The sequence below is a fragment of the Ursus maritimus genome, unplaced genomic scaffold (assembly GCF_017311325.1).
Source record: "Ursus maritimus isolate PB19 unplaced genomic scaffold, ASM1731132v1 scaffold_22, whole genome shotgun sequence".
Taxonomy (NCBI): Eukaryota; Metazoa; Chordata; class Mammalia; order Carnivora; family Ursidae; genus Ursus; species Ursus maritimus.
This window is the reverse complement of record NW_024424675.1, coordinates 1266759-1281254: the sequence shown is the minus strand read 5'-3', so window position 1 is coordinate 1281254 and position 14496 is coordinate 1266759.

The following is a 14496-nucleotide window of genomic DNA, read 5'->3' as shown; positions in this document are numbered from 1 at the left end:
CTCCCCTCTGAAGCCCTCAGTTTCCCAGAGTCCCTAGTCTCTCATGGTTCAATCCCCCTTCTGTTTAACCCCCCTTCATTCTTCCCTTCCTTCTCCTACTGATCTTCCTATTTCTTATGTTCCATAAATGAGTGAAACCATATGATAATTGTGTTTCTCTGCCTGACTTATTTCACTTAGCATTATCTCCTCCAGTCCCATCCATGTTGCTGCAAATGTTGTGTAATCGTTCCTTCTGATGGCTGAGTAATATTCCATTGTATATATGGACCATATCTTCTTAATCCAGTCATCTGTTGAAGGGCATCTGAGCTCCTTCCACAATTTAGCTATTGTGGACAATGCTGCTATGAACATTGGGGTGGTGGTGCATATGGCCCTTCTCTTCACTATGTCTGTATCTTTGGGGTAGATACCCAGTAGTGCAATTGCTGGATCATAGGGTAGCTCCATTTTTAACTTTTTGAGAGACCTCCACACTGTTTTCCAAAGTGGCTGTACCAACTTGCATTCCCACCAACAGTGTAAGAGGGTTCCCCTTTCTCTACATCCTCTCCAACAATTGTTGTTTCCTGCCTTGTCAATTTTTGCCATTCTAACTGGCATAAGGTGGTATCTCAATGTGGTTTTGATTTGAATTTCCCTGATGGCTAATGAGTTTGAACATTTTTTCATGTGTCTTTTAGCCATTTGTATGTCTTCATTGGAAAAGTGTCTGTTCATATCTTCTGCCCATTTTTTTATTTGATTATTTGTTTCAGGTGTATTGAGTCTGAGAAGTTCTTTGTAGATCTTGGATACTAATCTTTTATCTGTAGTTTCATTTGCAAATATCTTCTCCCGTTCCATGGGCTGCCTCTTAGTTTTTTGACTATTTCCTTTGCTGTGCAGAAACTTTTTATCTTGATGAAGTCCCACAAGTTCATGCTCTTTTGTTTCTCTTGCCTTTGGAGATGTGTCATGAAAACAGTTGCTGTGGCTGGTATCAAAGAGGTTGCAGCCTACATTCTCCTCTAGGATTTTGTTGGATTCCTGTCTCACATCGAGGTCTTTCATCCATTTGGAGTTTATCTTTGTGTATGGTGTGAGAGAGTGGTCAAGGTTCATACTCTATATGGAAAACCCAAAAGACTCCACCCCCAAACTACTAGAACTTATAGAGCAATTCAGTAATGTGGTGGGATACAAAATCAATGCTCAGAAATCAGTTGCATTTCTATACATGAACAATGAGACTGAAGAGAGAGAAATTAGGGAATCCATTCCATTTACAATAGCACCAAAAATCATACGTTATCTCAGAATTAACTTAACCAGAGACGTAAAGGATCTATATTCTAGAAACTACAGATCACTCTTGAAAGACATTGAAGAAGACACAAAAAGATGGAAAAATATTCCATGCTCATGGATCAGAAGAATTAACATAGTTAAAATGTCCATGCTACCCAGAGCAATCTACACTTTCAATGCCATCCCGATCAAAATACCGAGGACATTTTTCAAAGAACTGGAACAAACAGCCCTTAAATTTGTGTGGAACCAGAAAAGGCCCTGTATTGCCAATGAATCGTTGAAAAGGGAAAACAAAGCTGGGGGCATCACGTTGCCGGATTTCGAGCTGTACTACAAAGCTGTGATCACCAAGACAGCATGGTACCGTCACAAAAACAGACACATAGACCAATGGAACAGAATAGAGAGCCCAGAAATGGACCCTTGGCTCTTTGGGCAACTAATCTTTGACAAAGCAAGAAAAAACATCCAGTGGAAAAAAGACAGTCTCTTCAATAAATGGTCCTGGGAAAATTGGACAGCTATAACCACTGAAATTGTTCTTCCAGTTCAGCCTCCAAGTTCACCAAGATGCCATGACGACTATTCTCCCCTGGGATGCCAACATTTCGTTTCTGGCTGGGTTTCTTGCTTGCTTTCTTATCTACTCAGAAGAGAATGAGCTTTAACCCACCTGTGATTTATTTTCACTTTTACCTCATTTTGCTTCTGAGCCTTATGGATGCTGATTATCTTTTCCTTCTCTTCTGTTTTCTTGTTATGATTCCAATTTTTTCTGGATGATTTTCTAAATTGCACGAAGCAATATGTTCTTTGTTTCTGCAGCTTCTATAAAATATTTTTTTCTTTTAATTATTCAAATGTATTCCTCCATAAATTAAAGTTTCTGAATCAAGAGTTAGGAGATTTTTTTCAGATTTGTCGTAATATGGGCCTAATTTTGTCAGCCCTCGTATATTTATGAGCATAAGTTGTGTGCCAGACACTAGGTTGTGTGCTAGAGAAATCAAGAAGGAAGAGCCTTTGACACTAAGTGAGTGTGGTACGGGAGTCTGGTATGGAAGGTGGAGTGCTAGACAAGCAAACAGATCAAAGAAGGCATAGGGCCATGGAGAGCCCAGGGCAGGGGTGCCAGCCCACCCAGAAGGCTGGGAGAGGAGAGAACATCATGGCAGCTGTGGTAGATGCTGCCCTTATCCCCCTTGGTCCTTCTAACCCAGTGCCTACTTATTCACCTACCAACTACCAACACCAGCATCGGATTACTTCCACTGCTGGCACAGAAAAGAGCTAGAGGACTAATGCCCCTGGCAGTATTCCCCACAGACTGACCAGTGCCCATTAACCTGTTCTCCATCATCTCCCCCGAAGTTCCCAGTGAGACTGAGCCCCAGTTGCCCACAGCAGCTGCCTGACAATTCATACTTCCTGTATCACCCGCCTTCCCTTGCCTGTCACATTTCCCAACTCCCCCAAAAGTATTCCCTGGAACTCCCTACCGCCCAGGTAAATACTTGCAATTGCTGGCACCAGGGTCTGCTTCTGAGTGGCCCACACTAGACAGTCGCCTTCATGGAGATGTAATAGCGGCGGAATTACAACAAATGAAGAGGAGTCATTGAGGCAGCATAAGGGAAAGGGAATTCCAGACAGAAAGAGAGTCTAGGCCAAGACACATGCATGTGAATCAGTGTCGAGATCTGTGTGAGGGGGCAACGACCTTGGAGTTTTAAAGGGCCCCATCCACTGAGCTCCAGCTCAAAAGTGGCTTAACCATGGACCAGCAGAGAATCTGTCAAATGTCCAAAGGATGTGAAGACTGCAAAAGCGGGGGGCATTTAACCTCAGCCTTTGAACAAAAACTATATGATTTAAAATTCTGGTTCTTCCATTTCTAAGCTGTGAACTTTGAGATGCTTTCCTAACATCTCTGTGCCTTTCTGTAAAGCAGGGATAATAATATTGCCTACCAAATAGTTATTGTGAAGCTAAAAGGAATTAGCGAGTGTTGTGTTCCTTGTTCTCGGGCATTATTATCATTAGCTAGTTTTTGTTCATCAGTGGGTGACTATTCCCCTCTGGTGGTCATTGTGGTCAAGGGCAGGATGCAGGCCCAAGTCTTAGACTCTCTGCAAACCCCAAAATTTAGCAGGACTTAAAGGTCAGAGTGACTAAAGACACTGGAATTGCCCTTAGCCTTGTGGCTCATGTGCCACCTTTAAGGATTCTCTTCTTGGTGTCTTCATCTTCACATCTGACACTTCAGCATAGCAGCCTCCCCTTCGTTGTGGGTGGGGATTGCCGCTCTGTGGGCCTCTTCCCTTCCTAGTTCCCCCGCAGACACCCTCTGTCTCTCAGAGCCCTACAGGCCCCCTCCCTGCCAACTCTGACACAGTCCCAAGGTCCCTCTGATGTCTCACCCTTTACACTGTAGGCGGCAGCGTGTATTCATGTAATCAGGGCTTTTTTAAATTAACATTTGGTATGTTTTGTTTTTTCAAGTAAGAGCGTCAATGAAAATAAATCTATCACTATTTCGTTAAAAAAGACATTTTGAAGGGGTGCCTGGGTGGCTCAGTCAGTTAGTTGTCCAATTCTTGATTTTGGCTCAGGTCGTGATCTCAGGATGTGAGATTGAGCCCCTCATCAGGCTCCACACTGGGCATGGAGTCTTCTTAAGATTCTCTCTCTTCGTCTTCTTCTACCCCTCCATGCCTGCTCACATGTTCTCTCTCTCTCTCTCTCTGTTAGAAAAAAAGACATTTGGATACCATCCAAAATGAGGGTCATTATCAAACATGGGGTGACCTACTCTCTAATCTAAACTAATAAGAGCTGCCCCTTAGGCTGGAATCCACAGGCTGGCGTTTAAGATCTACAGTCCTACAGCCATGGCTCTCCCAGTGATCTCAGAACTGTTCTCTGTTCCTCCCCCACCCCAGGGCCCTGGCCGTGAGCCCATTCTCAGGTCAGTTCAGGAACTGTCACTGCCATTCCTCCCCTACATCTACACCCAAGCCTTCAGCATGTTCACTTCTCGTGTGCATCTTGAGTCTTTCTTCTACTTCTATGTCCTTGCAGCTATAGTGGCCTAGGTCACAGTCCTCTCTTTCCCTGGGTGCCTGCAATGTTCCCCTGACTGTTCTCCATGCTTCCATTCTTGCTCACTTAATACCCAGCTGCTCGTCATGGCCACACTCATGTTATGTCCCCATAAAACCTTTCAAAGGCTTCTCGTTACTCTTTGAATAAAATAAGAGGCAACTGGGTGGCTGTCAGTTAAGTGTCAGACTCCTGGTTTCAGTTCAAGTCGTGACCTCAGGCTCCTGGGATCAAGGCCCCTTGGAGAGCTCTGCACTCAGCAGGGAGTCTGCTTGAGATTCTTTGCCCCTCCCTCTCGCTCTGCTCCTACCCCTGCTCACACACTCTCTCTCTAAAATAAAATACATTTTAAAAATCTTTATTTTTTTTACATTAACAATTTTTTTATTATGATATGTTAGTCACCATACATTACAATCTTTAAAAAAAACACGAACTCTAAGGAGAGTGTGTTAAGTTTGGGATGAACTGATGTCTGCTTATCTGTCAGACCAGTCTCCTTACCCTGCCCCTTCTGTCCCTGACACTTCATCCAAGAGCTTCCAAGGTTAAGACCTTTCCTGCCTTAGGGTCAGCTCGTGTGGTTGTTTGTACAAGTACCCTTCTCCTTGGCTTCTGAAGCTCGCTCTTCTTTTCCTTCAGGTTTTAGCTCAAATGTCACCTCTTCAAAATAATCTTTTCTGATTGTTTCTTCTAGGTAGGATGTTATTTAAAATAAGTTCCTTGGGGCGCTTGGGTGGCTCAGTCATTAAGCGTCTGCCTTGGGCTCAGGGCGTGATCCCAGCGTTCTGGGATCCAGCGTGCATCGGGCTCCCTGCTCAGCGGGAAGCCTGCTTCTTCCTCTCCCACTCCTCCTGCTTGTGTTCCTGCTCTCGCTGCCTCTCTCTCGGCCAAATAAATAAATGAAATCTTAAAAAAATAAATGAATAAAATAAGTTCCTTGAAGGCAATACTATATGTGTGTGGCTTCTCAGGTAGAGAAACACAATTATCATATGGTTTCACTCATTTATGGAACATAAGAAATAGGAAGATCGGTAGGAGAAGGAAGAGAAGAATGAAGGGGGGTTAAACAGAAGGGCAATTGAACCATGAGAGACTAGGGACTCTGGGAAACTGAGGGCTTCAGAGAGGAGGTGGGTGGGCAAATGGGATAGGCTGGTGATGGGTATTAAGGAGGGCACGCATTGCATGGTGCAATGGGTGTTATATGCAAATAATGAATCATGGAACTTTACATCAAAAACTTGGGATGTACTGTATGGTGACTAACATAACATGATAAAAAATTATTAAAAAATAAATAAAATTTAAGGTACATTAAAAAAAGAAATAGTAAAATTTAAGTGGTCATTTGTGTGCTGTGTTGAGTTGATACATAAAATTAATAAGTGGTGAAATGTTTTTGTTCATATACTTTAAGGAGTTTTTAATAACCTAAATTGCATCATACTCGAATTATGTGGTTTTGGAGCCTCTGTGTCAAAGGTGTTCAGGAAAAAGGAATTGATAGGCAGGGACAAAGTGGCTTTGAGTTCTGAGGCTGCCTCTGTACAGCCTGTGCTTCCTGAAGAAGCTGCAGACATCTACCAGGTGTGTTTAGGTGGGCATTTGTGGCAGCCACTAGGATTATCCTCTAAATATTCCTGTTTCTTCTCATGACTACAAGATAGTGTCATACTTCCCCTTCCTTTGAGTCAGGTGTGACTTGCTTTGGCCAATAGAACAGAAGAGGAAGTGAAGTGTATTATTTCCAGTGGCACTTTTAAGAGCTGGTGCTCACTGGCTGGTGCCTGGTGTTGTTCCCAGGGGTGTTTTGTTCACCCTCCTGACGCAGAATGAGTACAGCATGGAGTGGAGCCTCCAACAAACATATAGAGCATCTGAGGAACAAGAAGGACACCTAACTGTTGGCTGCCTTGTCACTGAGGTTTAGGGCTGTTTGTTACCACAGCATAACCCAGACTGTCCTGACTGCTGCGGCAGTTTCAAAATGTGGAAAATGGGCCTCAAAAAGACTAAGGAACTCTCTTGATTGTACACTGGGTAAAACCTGTACTTGCCTGATATGGTCTACGCTTTGTGCTTTTGACAATCAGGATCTAGACAAGTTGAGGAAAGAAAGTTTTTTTGTTAACTGAGACCAGGAGAAGAAGAAAGAAGAACACGGAGAAGAAGGAAAGGATGAGTAAGGGGGAAAGGAAAAGAATAGGAATCAAACAACAACATAGGATCTTCATAAGCCTCTTTCTTGAAAATTGTCTCTCTTTTTTTGTTTTTGTTGTTCACTGTAAAAAAAGATCTCTCACTAATTAGGTAAAGGACATCCTTTATAAAAGTTAATTAATATTGAGATATAATTTGTTAGATCAGTTCATCTCTAGAATAAAATAACCTCCAGAGCATGAATATTTTATTATATTTGAATGAAATGGCCTGGGCAACACCTGCTAGGTATTTCCAAAAGATCCTTTGGGTTATATATAAAAACAAGAATTTTTATAGCATTTTGAAAAGCCAACTCTCCTCCTATAATGGTTGTGATGACTGTATTTGTCTGGTTTAGAGCTCCTACAAACTCAGGATGACTTATAACACACCAACCACATTTCTCTGGTGATGGTAGGTCATATAAAGGACACATATCACCTTGCCCCACTCGCAACATGGGACCCTCCACATTCATTAACAGAATCAGAAGAGATATTTATGTCTTCTCTGAAGTGTTGACACACACACTGAATTAATATCTTTAAAACTCCCAGAAACATACTTTGTAGGCAAGGTCTTCTGCAAGGAAAAAGGAGACTTTGGTCCCTTGTAACTAGGCCCCAAGAATGTCTGGCTGCACTCAGACTGCAAACCAACTCACCTACCTGAAGTCAAGTGTCCTTTTGTTCTTCAGGTGTGTCTGATGCTTTTCTGAGAATGAATCCCACCCCTTTCATTGCATTGACAAACTGAATACTGATGTTCCTGTGATGACAGACCTCAGAGAAGTGTTTGGTGTGGCTGAGCAAAAAAGGAAATATTTTAGTTTACTATACAAAGTACCGCAGACTGAGTACCTTAAACCACAAATTTCACTGTTGTCTAAAGGTTCTGGAGGCTGGAGGTCAAGATCAAGGTGTCTGCACTGCTGGTTCCTTCCAAGGGCCGTGAAGGAGACCTGGCCTTTCTCCCTGGCTTGCAGATGGCCTTCTTCTTTCTGTGCCTCTTCATGTCATGTTCCTTCTATGTGTGTCTGCTTCTGTGTCTCAATTATTCCTTTTTATAAGGACATCATTCATATTTGATTAGGGGTCACGTTAATGACTCTATTTTAATGTGATTACCCCTGTGAAGACCCTATCTCCAAATGCAGTCACATTCTGAGATACTGGCATTGGGACTCAACATATGAATTTGGAGTGGAACCCGTAACACATGTAAGGGATTTGTTCCAATTCTCAGTTATGAGTGATGATTCTGCTGTGAACCCGGGCACGTGATTAACTTCTCCAACCTTCAAAGTATTTTTCTGTAATGTGACCTAAAAATTTATATTGGTCTCAAATCAGTTCAATGATCTTTGTATGCAAAGATGAATTTACCAAAAGTTCACTCTTTGCTAGCTCCAACTCAGAGTGCTTTTGCATGTTAGTATTCTTTCTATTGTAGGTATCTTTTAGGTACAACTATATAAATATGCCCCAACCACTCCTAAACTTCAAATCTGTATTCCCTGCTCTCTGTTGGACATCTCTGTCCAGCTATCTGAAGCTTAAATCAAGTTCAAAACATCCACAAATGAACAGATTATCTCACTTGATGATATCATCACCAGCCAGACGCAGAATTGAAGTTGTAATGCTTAGCTATCACATGTATTTAGCAGATCCAGGCTCCAAGTATCTTGCATCTCTCAGACGCCCTTCCCTGGTCCAAGCGCTTCTACTCCATGTTTATATGATCTTGATACTGAGCTTAATACAAAAACTCAATACGGAAGCACCCTGAGTCTCTGCTTCCTTTAAGATGTTTTGTTGGTCTTAATTTAAAAAAATAGAGAAAAGTATAAGAAATGTTTATGCATCCACACCAAAAGTCAATGTGGCTGATGTGTCTTTTGTTGTATAATAAACTGTTCTTAAAGGATTGCACCATCTTGCACTCCCATGAACGATGTGTGAGATTCCAGTTGCTCCATGTTTGAGGCCACCAGTCTTTGTAACTACAGCCTTTCTGGTGGATGTTGGTTTCATTGCTTTTATTTCCCAGGGTGGCTTCTTTCCCCTCTTTCTTTGGTTGTGCTTTGGGGTAGAAGTTTTATTAACATCTGATAACTTTGGTTGTGTGTTTATTTTAGGAGAGGAAGTGAAAAGATGATTGGGAGCTCACTGTAGAGTGATCTGGCTGTTGCTCTTCCGTTGGGGAACCTCTGGGATTAATATCTTCGGCTCAGCATCTTTAGGATTTCCTCTTAGCTGTTAAGTTTCTCAGGGAAGAGTCTCCTAATTTTCTGCCTGTAGAGGGTGCCTGGCTTCAAGGCCAGGTAGAGAGGGCTGGGGTCTCTCCGTATCCATCTGCATGCCCTCAGTACAACCCAGTCCACCTCTGGACTTATATACCCCAGAAAATAAACCTCTTGAGTTTGGGGCAAGGATCTGTGGATTCATTGCTTCTCATTCAACTTGCAACCAAGTGTATTTTACTCACCTCACCCATCCACCCACCCAAGGCAACTGACATGATCAGTTCATGCTGTAAAATTGTGTTGTTCTTGTTTAACCTTTTTCTACTTCTAGCCAAGATTTTGTTTCCTGCAGAAGAAGTCAATTACTTTCATCCACTTTCTTCCCAGTTTCCAAAATCCCTTGATACTATCTTCTCTTCCACTCATCCTAGTAGATTTATTCCTTAAAAAAATGTATGTAGGAAGCATTTTTCTCCGTTATTGGGGATTCAGGAGGAACCGAGATTAGATGCACATTTGTAGTCTTTCATTTTAATTCAGTAGTTGGTTTGTTTTCTTACACAAATAGCGTAAGATACCACACAATAACTCACCACAATCATTAATTCTCATGAGCATTTTTAATTAACAATTATATAATATCTTTTGGTATTCAATTCCATTTTCAAAAACATTCTGTCATTTATTTCTTAAATAACAATATTCGGTAATAGTTATAACTCTACCCATTATACAGATGAGTTAACAGAGTCTCAGAGAGATGTTATCACTTGCCTTGCCCAGTAGACCCTGTGTGGCACTGTCTCCCTCTCACCAGCCAGTCTCCATTCTCTCAGCTGCTGGGGGTAAGTATAGCAGCTGATTACTTACAGCTAAATCCTTCTGTGGGCATTGATCTGAGCTGAAGAAAGCTGCTTTGCCAGGATCATGCCCCTGCCCTGTCATTACCTATCTCCAATGAATGGCCTATGTGGGGGATCAAAGCCTGACTCCTTTGGCTACACATGCAACAAATCGGTCCCTCAGAGCTCCAGACTCTCCATGAGGCTAGCTGTGGCCTTTGTGAAGCTGCAACCCTGTGTCCCTGCAACCGGAACACACTCAGCCATCAGCCTCCTGCACATGGATCTCCACCCCAGAGTCTGTCTCCAGGACCCAAACCATGCCCCACAGCCCTTTTAAGTTGATTCAAACGTTCTCAAACCTGAGACTTGCACAAAGGAAAATGCCTCATCTGGGAAGCTACCTATTTTCAAAAATCTTTCACTCATCTTGGATGTTTTCCCCTCTCATATCCTCTGTAAAATAATAATGAAAGCTTCATCTGCATTGGACTTTGGAGACATTTTCACTCACCTAATCTCCTTTGATCCATGTAATGAGGAAGTCTGGGCTGGTACCTGAACCCCTTTCATACATGAGGAAATAAGTGGAAGGGAGGTTGAGGCAGGGCCTATCATTTTCACTTAAGCCACCCCTCCCCCACTGCACAGTGAGCTTCAGTGGAGTCCCTGGCACTGGGACAGTAACCTAGGGTGTGTCACCTCCATCTCTCATAGGAACATCCTGGCTGCCAGGGCCAGAAATCCCAGAAAAACCAACCTCCCCACTGACGATGCTGGCCATTGGCCAACAACCCATGAGGATGTGGTGGCCACAGAGTTCAGCAGATGGAACAATGTGGTCAGCAGGGTCCAGGCTGTTTCCTTCCATCTTCTCCATTCTGCTCTCTGGCACAATGCACATGGCTGAAAGTTCGCCACCATAGCCCTTAAGTATCCTGTCCACACTGTAGCTTCCACAGGCCAGGATAAGTAAGGTAATCATGGGAGGCAGAAGGAGGGAAGAAAGAAGCCTTTCCCCAAGGCCTTCCTCTTTTTATCCAGAATAGACACTTTCCTAGAAGATCCCCAATAGACTTCCTAGGTGTCATTGGCTCGAATTGGATCCTAGGTCCCCAGGGGTAAGGAAGGCTAGAAATCAATTTTCTGGTACTGTCAGCTTTTGCACTGGGGGATGGGCAGGGAGAAGGAAATTGGGGATTGTTGGCCGTGTTTCCATATCAGAGTTTCTCAGTATCAGAGTCCATAGAGTGCATCTAGAAGCACCATTGCGCTCTGAGAATTTTGAATGTGTGTGTGTGTGCACATCCATACGTGCACACACAATGCACACATGCACATGAACGCACAGGCGTACACACATGCACACACACATACATATTTCCAGAGAGGATGTCCCACAGGTTTCATCAGATTTTCTGATAGGATCAGTGACAACACTGTGACCACTTTTAAGTAGCAGTACTGAAATGTAAGTGTAACGCCTTGAGATTGCCCTGAAATTAAATGCACACCGTCATCTGGAGATCTAGATCCTTTATTTTCAAATGCACTGGGCAGCAGGTGATTTCCTTTTAACATTCAACAGGAATAAAAATAAGAGGATGAAATTGAGAACCGTGGAGTCTCACAAGAGGCCACCTGCTAATCCCAGCCATTTAGCCAGCAGCAGTGATGTGCTCCTTGCTGAGATGGGCCATGTGGGGATTGTGAACAGGCTCCCTTTCCCCCAGGGGCACACTGTATCACCTGGAAAGGACATATCCTAAAACATTCAGTGCCACTAAAAACCAGGGGAGATGCATTGAACACTAAGTGGATGCCATAATTCAAGGAGCATATGTAGACACCTTATGTTAAAAACCAACTCACAGGTTAGTTTCTAGTTAATTTAAGACACCATTAAACTTATACGCAAACAATGAATCATGGAACACTACATCATAAACTAATGATATACTATATGGTGACTAACATAATTAAAAAAACACCATTAAACATATCAACCATGAAACATACAGCTGTAGCATTTGTTAGTTTGTAAAACACAGACATATAAAGAATAAGATGAACAGTAACACATAATGTCATCACCCAAACACAATGGATGAATTAAAAACACATATGCATTGCTATAAATTTCACACAAGACCAAACGGGGCAAAATTTTTAAAAAGAAAATCTTACTACTCATTCTTCTACCACTCTACCTGTCTTCAAATATATGTGCTTTTGATAATTCCATTTTCTTTTTTCCAGGAAATGAGAAATGCTAGTTTACCACCCCTCCCCCAGTGCATTTGCTCAGATACATAATAGTAACACATTCTATACTCCTTCCTTTCAATAAATTGTTTAACAGTTCTTCACAGTTTAACACATATATGGCTATCTAATTCTTCCTAATGGCTGTACTGTTCTATCATATGTGTGAACTTTCATTTCTTTAATCAGACCGCAGTGATAACATCATTTTACAAAGATACTGCAGTCCTGACCCACAGGTGTGACTGAGTGTTGGTGATCATATCTATGATGTTATCCCTAACAGTGATTAATATAGGGGGTGGGCATGTGACCCAGCTCTGGTTCAGGAAACACACAAGGTTTCTTTTACAAGCACCTGAAGGCCTCTCGCCTGGTCTGATGCCTGTAAACTTCTCTCCTGCAAAGTTTTCTCCTACCCTCACTTCTTCCTCAGTCCTCTTCCCACTTTTGTGGCTGGTGGATATGCATCCTCACTTGTATCACCACTGCCCACCACACTCTTGCAACATAGTGGACTTTGTTTCTGCTATCGTCACAAGAGGATGGTCCATGAAGTTAACGGTGTTTAAGGGCGGGGCTCCTCACAAACCTCAGTGAGGCTGAGAGGGTCCTGAGCAGCAGGTTTCCTCCAGCATGTGTTTGTTTGTTTCTTTGTTACAATTGAAAAAGAGATATTTCCACTGCAGTCAGTTAAGAACATAGTGTATTCTGATTTCCCCCATCACATTCTCCTCTTGTGGGGTGGTCACAGGCATTATTGGGGTATCTCATTCCAAACTGAGTTGGGGATGTATTTAACTGAGCGTCAGTAGAATATATTTCTGTGTTTCTCAATTGCTCCTGTGTATAGTTATGTATCTTTAGCTGTCCCAGTGTAGAATGCACTTCAGACACAACACTGCTCTCTACTTGGGTTTTGACCTAAAGGCACAGGGTCAGAAGATGGATCATGATGAGGAAGTGTCTTGTAGCACCTCACCAGCAGCTACCCTGCTATGGGAAAGTAGAGCACTGCTACAGAAACTTTGGTACACTGAAAAGGTATAAAATGAAGAAACAATTGACATTAATTTATATAGAAAAAGATTTGAGCATTCCCAGACCCAACAAAACAACCTCTCTTAGGCTTTTCTGATACTGCAGGACACATCTTGATAACAGATGCACAAAATAAATCAAGACAAAGCACTGATGCTCACAGACAAAGTTTAAAGCTATGGCAGCTCGATGCTGAGATGCTGATTGTGGTTCATAAGGCAGGAGCTTGGCGGGGCCACGTGGAACGTGTGCTGCCTCTATAATGGATCATGGCAAAACAAGGGCCAAACACGATTTATTCTTTTCCCTATTTTCTATGGACTCCGAAAAACAAACTGAGGGCTTCAGAGGGGAGGGGGGTGGGGGAATGGGATGGGCTGGTGATGGGTAGTAAGGAGAGCACGTATTGCATGGTGCACTGGGTGTTATATGCAACTAATGAATCATCAAACTTTACATAAAAAACCAGGGATGTACTGTATGGTGACTAACATAATATAATAAAAGATATTATTATAAAAAAATAAAAAATTAAAAAAAATTAAAAAAGCAAATCCTCTTAGGTTCGAGTGTAGGTCTTTTGTAGAAGTGAAGTGGTATAACTTGAACTTTCAAAGTAGGAGTGATACCCGTATGTAATTAGTGGAGAAAACAAGATTTGAAACACATGAAACAAGAAGCTGGCTTGTGGAAAATTCTTCTCGTCCAAAAACATGTAAAATTATGAGTGGAAGATTTGGTCCTTTCTGACACCTGGTCAAAAATGTATTTTCTCCTATGTAAACATATTCACTAATTATGGCATATAAAATAATGTATGTATCTTGCATTCAAAAACTTTTCATGGGAATTGGATGAAGCAGAATTCCTCAGACTTCCTCATTGTAGGGCTCAGACCTGCAGAGTGTAACTATCCACAGCAAGGACATGCGTGTGTGAAGTGGCATAGATCCAAAATACAGGGTCTGTCCTCTCACATCCCCTTCTCCTGGGGACTTCTGGCAGTTCCCGACAGGACAGGTGTAAAGTCATGACCTTCACAGGAAGATGTTCTGAAGAAACCCTTGTATCAGTTCAAAATCTTCATGGGGATTCAGTAAACTAATCAATGCAGCATCAAATTCTGTGACTGCATAATTTTGATGCTCAAGACAATGCAGTGACAATTTAAAAATGCTGTGTTTAGTGAGCTTTGTCAATATAAAGTGTCTTTAAGATTTACCAATCTGAAGTAAAAAACCTTAGGAAGTTCTAAAATCTTAGAGCTCACATATGTAAGAAAACTGACAGAAGCTTGCCCTCCCAAAAATCTCATGTGATATTACCCATTATGAATTTTGAAGAAGAAAGAAAACATTGTATACCTTCGATTTTTTAAAAACTGATCAGCCATGTTGTGGAAACACTGGTTTACACTTTCCATTATATTTATAGTAAACAATGTTACAAAATCAATGTCATACGAGGCAGCAATCCAATATAAAGGGAGATTTT